The sequence below is a fragment of the Neofelis nebulosa genome, chromosome 12 (assembly GCF_028018385.1).
Source record: "Neofelis nebulosa isolate mNeoNeb1 chromosome 12, mNeoNeb1.pri, whole genome shotgun sequence".
NCBI classification, from domain to species: domain Eukaryota; kingdom Metazoa; phylum Chordata; class Mammalia; order Carnivora; family Felidae; genus Neofelis; species Neofelis nebulosa.
Window position 1 is genome coordinate 25504464 of NC_080793.1, and position 12836 is coordinate 25517299.

Sequence of the window (12836 nt, forward strand, 5' to 3'; positions counted from 1 at the left end):
TAAAAATATCACAGAGAGTTCTATGTTGTCCTCATCCAGTTTCCCTGATTGTTTACATCACTATGGTACACTTGTTGTAACTAAGAAACCAACATTGGCATATTACTATTAGCTATTAATTACTGTATTTCTTTTAGCTAAACTCTACATTTACTTTGATTTCACTAGGTTTTCCCTAATATCCTTACTGTTCCAGGATCCCATCCAGGATCCGATGTTACATTTAATTGTCATGTCTCTTTTGCCTCCTTTGGTGTGTGATAATTTCTCAGACTTCCATTGTTTTTGATGACCTTGACAGTTTCAAGGAGTACAGGTTAGGTAGAATATCCCTCATTGGTCTGATGTTTTTCTCATGCTTAGATTGGGGTTATGGGTTGTGGGGAGGGTTTTCTGCCCTGAAAATGTTTTTATTGTTCATTTCTATCACCTTAACTGGGATCAATGTTACTAAGATTTTTATCTTACTAAGCACAGAACACAACTCTAAGGTAAAACCTCACAACCAGCTCTGGACTGCTCAAAAGATTCCCTCACATGCTATTTAATTGTATCTCTGGATTGACTTTCTATTTGGTTTGCATGCATTTACTCACCGGATTACTCTGACTGAAATCTTCTGTGACGGTTCCCTTTCTTACCGAAATGCCAAAAGGTGACTCAAATAAAATTTCTAAATTATTTACAGTGTTTTAACAATAAGTTCCATTTTCCCATTAGGTTCAGTTAGTGCCTTTTCTGTACAGCCTTCCTTGATCCTCCTGTTTGTTTTTCTCTATATTTTAGACCTTTAACATGTTTATTTTAGTGTCTATAGGATGCATCTTAAGCTAAAGACTATATGCGTATGATAGCTGCCTGCGTAGGTCAGCATTGCTCATTCGGCATGTCTTGTCACCCAAATGTACCAGATGTAACATCTCAGATGTTATGTCAAATTTCAGTCACTGTGTACATTCAATTTTACTTCAGCTGTGACTATATACTGTTTCAGACAAGTGGTACAGAGAAAATTCAGGCAATATTAAAGTATGATTTTGTGTTGGTTGGAACACACATAGTGCTTTGCCTGAGAGAGATAGGAGAGGACAATCAGAATAGTAAAAACTCTCAAAAGATGCTGAAGAGTGATCAAGTGAAAGGCAATCACCATAAATGTAATTTAATTCCAATAGGGTGCCATGAGATTTTTGCCACCAAAATGTATTTGCACACATAGTCTAAAAATTAATGTGGGTATTAGCTGTCCTAATGAAGGACCAGTTTCTTAAGGATAGGCTTTGAATAACCCTTCGGTGCATTCCTTGTGGCAATTAGCCCAGTGCTCTGAACACAGTATATGACCATTTGATGAATATTTTTTTGATTCCTACTCTTTTGCAGGCACTGTGATAATTGGTGGGGTGATAAGTAAATATAAAACATAGTCTCCTGTTTTGAAGAGCTCACAGTCCAATGGGGTAGATGGATAAGGAATCCGATAACTAGGTTTTGGTGCTATCACAGTTCTAATGCAAGAAACACATGACTAGCTCTACCTGAAAAGATCTTGATGCTTCCCAGGGTCGTGAAGTATGAGTAGGAGATCTGGAAAAAAGGCACAAGAGTAATCCTTGTGAAGCAACAGCTTGTCCTGTTGAGAAATGAGTCATGAAGTGTTGTGGTAGCAGAAACAATGTGGTGTCAGATGGAGAGTATCAGGCCGGTAGGTTGAGGCCAGATTTTCAAGCACCTGTCTATCTACCATGTTGACGAGTCGGTACTTCCTTCTGTAGGTAACATTCAAGTGTTATAAGCAGTGGGGGCTGTGTGTGTGACATGATGAAATTTGTATTTTAGAAAGATCGCTTTGAGATGATGCTTTGGAGGTGGAAAGGAAGCAGAGAAACTGGTCAAGAGACTCTTGGAACAGTCCAGTCAAGAGATGATGTGGGTGTGAATTCAGCATTAACCAGCATCTGTTGCATCTACTTACTGTCTCATTTGCTTGGTAAAACACCTAGCTCATGTTATGCATCCATAAATACTATCAAATTTAGTTCTGAATGACAAATAATCTCATTTTCTTAGGTCAATAAAGAAGCACATAAGTGACAGCAATAGGGAAGTGTTTACTTGAGATGCAAAGTAGGGGAGTGCCCAAGAAATGAGGTAGATCTTGTGTGATGTCGACCTCAGGAATCCAGAATGTGGCCCTCCAGAGTAGCCAGAACTGGTGCCTGTCAGAATTACAAGTTCATATTTGCATTTCCCCTTCCTTTGCTTCCTGATCCCCATTCCTCTTGTTGATTCTGCTGTCTGCAACATGCACGGACGCAAAGAACTAACCTGAAGGATTGTCTAATAATGTAGTTATGCCTTTAGCAATCTACATTAACCTTATTTGACAAACCGTCAGGGTATAGAGACAAAGAGAGATCTTTATATTACAGGTTTTAATGTTAAATCCTGTCATAAACTGTTCAGGTATACTTCATAGAAGGAAAAAATAGATTTGGTGAACAATGGAGTCAAGTTAAAACAAGAAAAAGAACATGTTCTGTTCTTTGGTAAATGTTTCTCTGCCAAGTATAGAAGCTCCTCTGTTTTTAGGACCAATACAAGTAGGGGCTTAAAGGGCCAAGAGCTGCATGCAGGGTCACCCTGGTGGATAAACAAAATTCATGGAGTGGGTGGTGGTCAGAAGGTGGCGGGTGATTGTAGAACATGACTCAAAGAACACTTAGAATTAGCTCTCTTTGGGGGTATGTCTGGTGGTTTCCATTCCTGTAAATGTAGCAATAATCAGAACAGCAAGAGGCCTCAAGAACAGGCAAGTCTTCAACTGAGGTGGGAGATTTGAGTTCAGGTTTAGCCTCCAACCCTAATCCCAGTGAGACCTTGGCAAGTCGCCTCAGCCATCTGAGTGTTACTTTCTCCATCAGTAAATTGAGATGACTTAGCTCATCTCTGAGTTCCCTTTCACTCTGACAAATCCTTTACTCCATGATGTCTGATCTGTGAAATGTTACCAACAGCTCGCATATAGTAGTAAGGGCTCAGTGTGCTTCTCTGTAAAATAGGGGTAAGATGATCTACCTCACAAAGATGGTGTGAGGATTACATTTAAAGTGAGATCATGGGTGAAAGTCTTTAGCACCGAACCTATCAAATAGTAGGTTCTCAAGAAATCCCAGTGTCCTTTATCAGGTCTTCCATCTGTTAAAAATGTTTATTGAGCACTTACTATGTGAAAAGCTGTGTTCTAGAAGCTGGGTCCATAATAGTGAATAAAAGATACAAATTCACTACCTGTGTGGAACTTTCAATAAACAGACCAATGAATGCATGCTGGCACATCATTTCTCCCCTTCTTTACTCCTTGACTTTCTCTTCCCTCCTCCTCTTCAACCCATTTTCTCTCAGCTCCTGGTGCAGATCTTGGCTGATGAGAATCTAACTCCAGAAACGATAGGCCAAAGGCTGGAGGACTAGTGTGTGAGACTTTGAATATTTTTACGCAGGGCTTAGGAAGTGGTGTGGATAAATGAGCTTGAATGGTGACAAAAGTAGGAACAGAGTTAATCAAAGTAAGTGGATACCAGGGCTGAACTTGAGTATTCTCCACATCTGAGAATGTTGACAACACTAAGCTGCTTACTTCTTTAGATGAAACACCTGGAAAGTCATATACACAGAGTATGCAAAGATAATTAAAACAACAACAACAACAACAACAACAACAACAACAACAACTTATGACTCTACAATCAACTCACTTCACTTAACACCATCTGGAGCAGGCCAGGCAAGGCATTGTTCTCCTAGAGGTGAATAATACTTAATTTCTGCCCTTAAGGAGCATGTGTTTTCCTGAGGGAGGCAGACATGAATCCCAATATACTGTGCTCAGTGCTTTTATAGATGTAGAAATATAAGAAACTGTCCAATGTAAGGCAAAATATTTTGACTGCATTCCTTTGATGTTGCTATTTTAATCCTACTGAGGTAAAATGAAAAGTTCTTCTTAAGTTCAAGAATTAAAAAATATTAATTTTGTTTTTAAGTCATGACATCACAACTAAGTATTACACATAGAGATGGTCAACATAAAGTAATATTTATAACAGAAAATATACATATATTTAAGCTTATTGATTAAAAATTAGTAAGAGATTAATGTGGTGTTTTAGGCTAAATTTTTAGCGTTTTAAAAAAATGGACTTGGGGGGCGCCTGGGTGGCTCGGTCGGTTAAGCATCCGACTTCGGCTCAGGTCATGATCTCACGGTCCGTGGGTTCGAGCCCCGCATCGGGCTCTGTGCTGACAGCTCAGAGCCTGGAGCCTGTTTCAGATTCTGTGTCTCCCTCTCTCTGTGACCCTCCCCCGTTCATGCTCTGTCTCTCTCTGTCTCAAAAATAAATAAACGTTAAAAAAAATTTAAAAAAAAAAATGGACTTGGTGAAATAATCTCAACAACAGATTGCAATGGTAGAAGGTATAATTTATAAAATTTAATACAACAGAAAACCTGAAAAATTAAGAAATATCTCTATTGTGATGCATACGGAAAAGACCCTGTGGACATGATTTATGAAAATACTGAAATAGAAAAATGTGTATGCTGTCACTTTTGTTAGGAGAATATCGATCAAGGAATTCAAATGGTAGAGTGGTCTGTCTATAGAAAACACATCTGGAGGAAAAGTCATCAGTTGAAGTCCACTAAAGGTGAACTTTGTGCATCACAGGGAAGAGTGGAATAAGTGAATGACAGATCCGGAGGGGCAACAGAAGATATCTGGCACTTGCATTGTCTCTCTAATAAATCAAGAAAGACTTTGCACACACAATTTTATCCCATTCACTTTTAATTTTAATTGCAGTTCATATACAGTGTTATTTTAGTTTCAGGTGTACAATATAACGACTCAGCAATTCTCTACATTACTAAGTGCTCATGGTGATAAGTATACTTTTAATCCCCTTCACCTATTTCACGCATCCCTCACTCACCTCCCTTCTGGTAACCACCAGTTTGTTCTCTAAAGTTAAGAGGCTGTTTTTTTATTTGACTCTCTCTCTCTTTTTTTCCCTTTGTTTTGTTTTTTAAATTCTACAGCTGAGTGAAATCATGTAGTATTTGTCTTTCTCTGACTTATTTTGCTTAGCATTATACTCTCTAGATCCATCCATGTTGTTGCAAATGACAAGATTTTGTTCTTTTTTATGGCTGAATAATATTCCATTGTAGATATATATACCACATTCTTTATCCATTCATCTATTGATGGACACTTGGCCTGCTTTCATAGTTTGGCTATTGTAAATAATGCTGCAGTAAACATAAGGGTGCATGTATCCTTTTGAATTAGCATTTTTGTATTCTTTGGGTCAATACCCAGTAGAACGATTATTGGACTATATGGTAACTCTATTTTTAATTTTTTGAGGAACCTCCTGTCTTCCACAGTGGCCGCACAATTTGCATTCCTACCAACAATGCAACAGGGTTCCACTTTGTCCATATCCTTGCCAGCACTTGTGTCCTGAGTTTTTGACTTTAGCCATTCTGACAGGTGTAAGGTGATATCTCATTGTGGTTTTGATTTGCATTTCTCTGATAATAAGTGATGTTGAGCATCTTTTCATGTGTCTGTTGGCCATCTGTATGTCTTTGGAGAAATGTCTGTTTATGTCTTCTGCCTATTTTTTAATTGGATTATTTGCGGTTTTTTGGTGTTGAGTTGTATAATTTCTTACTATTTTTTGGGTATTAACCCTTTGTTGGATGTGTCATTTGCAAGTATGTTCTCCCATTCAGTAGATTGTCTTTCAGTTTTGTCGATTATTTCCTTTGTTGGGCAGAAGCTTCTTATTTTGTGTAGTCCTAATCATTTTTTAAAATTTTGATTTTAATTTTTAAATTTACATCCAAAATAGTTGCGTACAGTGCAACAATGATTTCAGGAGTGGATTCCTTGATGCCCTTTACCCATTTAGCCCATCCCCCACCCCCCACAATCCCTCCAGTAACCCTCTGTTCTCCATATTTAAGAGTCTCTTATGTTTTGTCCCCCTCCCTGCTTTTATATTATTTTTTCTTCCCTTCCCTTGTGTTCATCTGTTCTGTGTCTTAAAATCCTCATATGAGTGAAGTCATAATCATTTTTTTTTTGCTTTTGTTTCCCTTATCTCAGGAGATATATCTAGAAAGGTGTTGCTATGACCAATGTCAGAGAAATTATTGCCTCTCCTCTCTTCTAGGGTTTTTATAGTTTTAGGTCTCACATTTAGGTGAGACCTAATCCATTTTGTTTATTTTTGTGTATGGTGTAAGAAAGTGGTCCAGGATCATTCTTTTGCATATAGCTGTCCAGTTTCCCCATACCATTTGTTGCAGAGACTACCAATTCATTTTTGTGGACCCCAGAGTAATGAATAGCACATTACATACTCTGGTTACTTGGTAAATGTTTGCTGAGCGAATGAAGAATGAATAAACAAATGAGAATAGAAAGGATAATATAGCACTGACCCTCAAAGCAACACTAATCCACCTTTCGACAGTAATACCTTCTATCACTTCGTACTGTAATAATCTGTTTTTATTACCACTCCCATCAGAGAGTGACTTTCTGAAGGGCAGGGACGATGTTTTTCATCCATATGTTTATACCCAGCGCTTGTAATTTAGCAGGCATTCAGAGAACGTTTGCTGAATAAATGAATGACAAAATTTTATATTAAGGGTGAGGAGTCTTAGTCTAAGAAAACAGAGATGTTTTCTTTTTATTTCATTTTTATCACAATAGAGGTTTAGAGGAAAGCCACGGGTACATGGTTTGGGGGCTTCTAACCCATGTAGAATCAGAGTCTGATTAGGAAATATACTTTGCAAGGGCACCACCTATACCATTTGGAGGAAAATATGAAATAAGACGATGTCTATTGAGGGCTCTCCCCAGAGCTGATTTTTACTCTGCTATTTCCCTGGGGACCTCTGGCGCAGTTTGCTCTGTTCCTAGCACAGCTTTTGGCCTCAGCCCTGACAGCAGCTTGGAGGCAGATAGGAACATTGTTTCATGAAGTAATTTAGATACGATTTAAAAAAAATCTCATCTTGGCACAAACCTTGCAAGAGCTTGGATTTAACCTGTTGTTATGACATTGCAAGGAATAATAAGTAAGCTGCAAACTGGAAAACTGCAGAAGCTTGGGAAGAAAGAACTTAGATTGCAATTTGCACACAAGCCGCTCAACATAAAATAAAAGGGTGCTCAAAAGAATAAAGTACTCGAGTTAGTTTAGAGTGCTCATTTCCACATATAATCACAGAGAAAGTGCTTGAAGAATTCCCTCTCTGCTTTAATTTCCAGAAAGGATAGATACTTGGAATTTCACAATGATAAATAAAGCCTATAGCCAGGGACGGTTGGAATTGATATTAGGCCAGAGATTTGAGGGTCCGATTTTGGTTTATATTCCAAGGCCCCTTTAGAGCTCCCACATCTGATTAGGTCTCAGAGATCCACTTCATTACCTAGCTCCGGAAGGATGCGGAAGTGGGGCTGTCTGCTGATCCAACCATAGAAGGAGAGCTAGAGCTTCAAGAGATGAGAGATACAGGGTCCAGCTTTGTCGTAATACAGAGGAGGGGCAAATCATTCAACTTCTCTAAGCCCAATTTCTTCATCTGTAAATGGTGATCGAATGAGGAAAAGCATGTAAAGCAGGGCCAGGCACACTGCGTGTATGCCCCGAGGCCGTAGTTAGGAGCGCTCAGGCTCAGAGAGGGGAAGTCACCAACTCCAGGTCGCGAGCACACTCATATCCACTTTCTAATCCGACATTGTTTCTATGTTTGTTTGTTTGTTTTTACATAACTTAGTGAGGTGACATTCACATTACAGTGAATTAACCATTTTAATGGAACAATTCAGTGGCTTTTTATACATTTACAATGTTGTGCAGCCAACCACCTCTGGTCTAGTTCCAAAACATTTCCATCACACCAAAGTAAAACCTATACCCATAAAGCAGTCTCTCCCTTTCTCTTTTTTCCCAGCCCCTGGCAATCACTAATCTGAGTTATGGCTATGGAATTACCTATTCTGGGTGTTTCATGTAAATGTAGTTATTCATTATGTGACCTTTTGTGTCTGGCTTCTTTTACTGAGCCTAATGTTTTAGAGGAATCTTTAAAAAAAAATCTAGCAATCTGTTTTTTTTTTATTTTAAGGTAAAATTTGCCTTCAATAAAATGCACAGATTTTAAGTATAGAGTTTAAAGAGTCTTAACAAATGTAAATACTTATAAATCAAAATGTAGAACATTTCTTTCACCCCCAAAATTTCTCTTTTTAAAATGAATTTAATTCTATGTATTTTATGTTTTTGTTGCTATTGTAAATTTTTAATTGCTTGTTGTCAGTATTTAGAAATATTAATTATTTTTATATATCAACCTGATATCCTGTCACCATGGTAAATTATTTCTTTGTTCTAGTAGTTGTTTTTTTTTTTTTAATAGATTCCTTAAAATTCCCTAGTTAGACAATCATGGCTTCTGTAAATAAAAGGCAATTTGACTTCTTTTTCCAATTTGCAGAACTTTTACTTCTTTTTCTTGCCTTATTGCTCTGGCTAGGACCATCAGTGCATGAGACTGGAAGCAGGAACGTGGACACCTTGCCAAAATAAGTCTGGGAATGAAGCCCAAGGGGTTTGCCATGCTAGTGGCATGAGAGAGGCAAAAGGAAATAGAAAAGGAGACAGAAGTGGAGGGCTACAGAGTCAGAAATGCCCCCTGATGACTCTCATCAGCACAGGCAGAAGACAAACCCTTGCCATGAAGTATCCTCAAGTCCCTAATCTTGTCTTTTTGTATCTACAACGGACCAAGGCAGGACCTAGATTAGTGGATTCCTGCAAGGTTTTTTGAGCAGTTTTTAGGTACTTAGTCTCTGCTTCCCACATGTGTTGTTTCTAATTATAAAATCATCATGGACACAATTTAGGAACATTTGCTGCCCAGGAATTATGATTTATACCATGTGGTATGTGTTGCAGCTGAGTTTCATAAACTGACTTACCAATGTGATAGAATCAAATGCACTCAAAGACTGGCAATTTTTACTGAGCTGGAGGTTATCCAGTTTTTTCACTCACAGGATTTTATTTTCCTCAGGCTTTAAGGCATCCTCCAAAAGTTGAGAGTTTACCTGGACTTTTCATGTGCATAATTCATTTTTGTTCCTCGTAGAGACCCAAGTAAGCAAATCCAAGGGCATTTTCTTTTCTAGCTGAGGAAATGGAGGCTCAGAAAGACAAATGACTTACCCAAGATCACACACAGCACAAATAGCAAGGCTGGGACTGGAACCTAAGTTCACTCTCCAAACCTATATATTTTCTTTGACCTGCTATTGTCTCCTTACAGAGATAATGCAGAAACCCAGGCCCTGCATCCAGATTTACAAAAGACTGGGAGTTCGGGATTGGATAGGTTTCCAAACAAAATGTAGGGGACTGTTACTCTAATGATCAATGTGTTAATACTGCATAACATTAACCATACTTTTCAATTGACTAGTACAAATGGGTAAGACTCCGTCAAAATTTTCACCTCAGCAAAAGAGAAGCTGGAAGGTGTTTATGAATTTTTTTGCTCAGGATATTTCCAAACTATAAAAGAAGAGATTAGGGAAGTATCAAGTCAGAAGAGAGATAAGACTAAGTAATCGATGGTATGAAAAGTGACCTTGAGAAAAGATGGCTGATTGGGTGACAGGAGTCTGATTAAGTCTTCATAGACTGAAGTTCTAAGACATCTTTCTGGGGATGGAAACTATCTATACTGAATGGTCAGAATATGAAACCATGTGCAGTTTCTCAACTATAACCTGCTTTTCTGCCCCCACAACTTTTCCTCGTGTTTTTCTCTCTTCCTAGATTTCCTTTTCTTCTGTTAACCAGTGATGAACTCCCACTCATCCATCAAGCCCCAGGTAAGATCACATGTTCAAGGAAGGCCCCAGTAGGTCCCAGAGAATTCTCTGCTCCTCTTCTTTATGAGATTTCCCTCTACCTTGACCATATTTCTAAGAAGTGAAGTACAATAATATCCAAGTGTATTTAAATTATTTCTCCATATCTAACCACTTAAATCTACAGTTCTTGAGACAGGAGACTGTGTCTTCTTCATCTGTTTACTGCAAGACCTGCATAAATGCTAACACAGTAGACTGTCAAAGGCTTTCTCAGCAAACAGTGAAAAAAACTTGCAACACTGAAAAATTCTTTTATTAAACATACCTTATATAGCTAAAAAACTCATACACATTTGCATATTGTCTCTAGGTTAGATGCCCTACGAAAAAGAAATAAATGTCAACATTTAATGAGATTTCTCTGCTTACAATCATGCTGTGGGAAGAGAACATTGCCACTGCTTACAGAATTTATTGACATCCAAGATTACATGTTGCTTTTGGAATGCACACCATGAAATAGGAAGAGAATGGCTAGGAAAATGTGAAAATGTGGACATGATGGTAAAAAAAATAATCTTAAAATTATATTTGAGTATATTTTTATTCAAGTTAACTATCATAAATCACATAACTAAGTTACACATTCATCTAGAGGACAACCTAGATCCAGATATAAGTCTCGAGACCTATTTGCTGTGTGAGCTCCTGAGCTTTTTTGAACCTTGTGTGTCTGTTAAATGGAGGCAATGTATATTTTTGGAAAATGTAAACTATTTGTCATTAAAATTTTTTGATGTAAAGAGGCTAATTACCCCTAAACCCCTAGCTTCAACCCATTTCCAATTAAAAGTCCAATGGAATTATTTTTAGAATTTGGTGAGATATTTTCAAGTTCATCTAGAAAAATATCAGGGTAGCGTGAGTCAGGAACACCTTGGAAAAGAATGATGGAATGATGAAGGCCTGCTACTACAGATACATGAAAGCATGTTAGAAAGTTACAAAGTAATTTAAAAATTGTTGGTACAGGGATAGGGCCAGACAGATGGATAGTATACTAGATTTTAGTAAGTGATAAAAATGAGATTTCAAATTAGGAATAAGAGCAGAGATTATTTAGTGAATGGATTGGCACAATTGGCTTGTCATCTGGAAAAAATGGTAGCTAGTGCTATGTGTTAGGCATAGCTCTCCATATTTTATACCAATTAACATTTTTAATTTTCACAGGAATTCCATAAGTAGATACTATCATTATCACTATTTTACAGATGAGGAAATTGAGATACAAACAAGCTAAGTAGTTCATCCAAGATCATACAAGTAGTCAGAAGTAGAGCTGGAACTGGAACCCGGGCAGCCTAGACTCTGGGTTCATTGCTATTAACCATTATGTTTTACTTTCTCACAGCCTCATGACTTGCACCCAAATACATTTCAAACAGATTGAAGTTTTTAAAGTACATTTAAAACCAAAATATAAAAAAATCTTTATATAATTTTGGGATATGTAAGGTGTTTTTAAATGACATTAAAATCAGAAATTATAAAAGAAAAAAAGATTTGACTGTATAAAAATTAAAAATATTTTAGCAAAACCAAGCCAATCCAACAAAATACAAAATATTACAAATTAAACTAGATCAACCAAGCAACAACAGAGAAAATCCACAGAAAACACCGTCAGATGACACACTGGCACGCATGTAAGCAATGTGGTTAAATATTAATAGATCAATGAATAAAGAAGGAGTTCAATAGAGGATTTGTGAATTAACTCCTGGTATATTCATGCACCATAGAAAATCACTGTTTTTGGAGACAGTAGTGTAGCTTGTCATTCACTGCATGGAAATATGCCTGTGATACATTAGTCAATGAATAGAAAATTAAAAACTTACACTATGACTCTATTTTGTGTGGGGGGGAGAGAAAGCATGTGGGTGCTTGCGTGAGTGTGTGTGTGTGTGTGTGTGTGTGTGTGTGTGTGTGTGTGTAAGAAAAAGCCTGAAGTGGTTATATCTCAAAAATATCTCAGGGTGGTGTGCTTATGGATAATTTTTACTTTCCTTTTTTTTTTTTCACTTTTATTGATTCTCAAAATTCCTTACAATATACATGTATTTCTTCAACTTTGAAGTGGACTAAGCCTTGAATTACCCTTTTCCATAAAGTTAGAAGAGGAATATTCTAAGAACATGATAAATTTATGTATTCCTAGATGACAGTAGTTTCTATGATGTTTTGGTGGAAAGCTTTAGAAAGGTTTAGAGAGAGTGGCTTATAGTGAAAAGCCAGTGACACCATATAAGTTACTAATTTCTACATTTCAATTTCAGTGTGCTCTGAGAACATGACCTATATATACAATTTCTACTTTTGGGAATTTATCTTGCCTTTATTTTTGTAGCCAAATATATGACCTACATATGTAAGTGTTCCTTAAGGTCTTATAATGAAGGTATATTCTCTTTTCTTCCCCTGAAATCACTATGTATATATTAACTTATTAACTTTGTTATTCAGATTGTCTATATATTTGGTTGGTTTTTATCTACTTGAATGGCCAAAGTTGGGTTGGTATTTTAGTCTCTAATAGTTGTGTTTCTGAACATTTTACCTAGTATTTCTAATTTATATGCATTGTTATTCTTGAAATTTCTGTGTACTGTGTTTTTTGTCAATATGCAAGGATATTCCCAGTCCTGTTTAATACTACTTGCTGCATATTCTCTTTTGTCTGAAATTTTTATTGTGAGTCCTAATTCCTATTTGATTGGACTTGCTAAAACATAAGAATGCTTTCCCTTTCTTTGTATGTTTAATCTTTTAAAATAATTTAATACTTTGGATTTATAGGTG

The 12836-nt window shown here is 37.0% G+C and overlaps 1 long non-coding RNA gene across 1 annotated transcript in view; it reads left to right on the forward strand.

Annotated features, from left to right (window-relative positions):
- Nucleotides 1-12836, forward strand: part of LOC131491529 (uncharacterized) — a 568938-nt gene that overhangs the window by 129637 nt on the left and 426465 nt on the right. Inside the window, exon 3 of the long non-coding RNA XR_009251502.1 lies at nucleotides 9934-9989. This is a non-coding gene — a long non-coding RNA (uncharacterized LOC131491529). The remainder of the gene's footprint in view (nucleotides 1-9933; nucleotides 9990-12836) is intronic.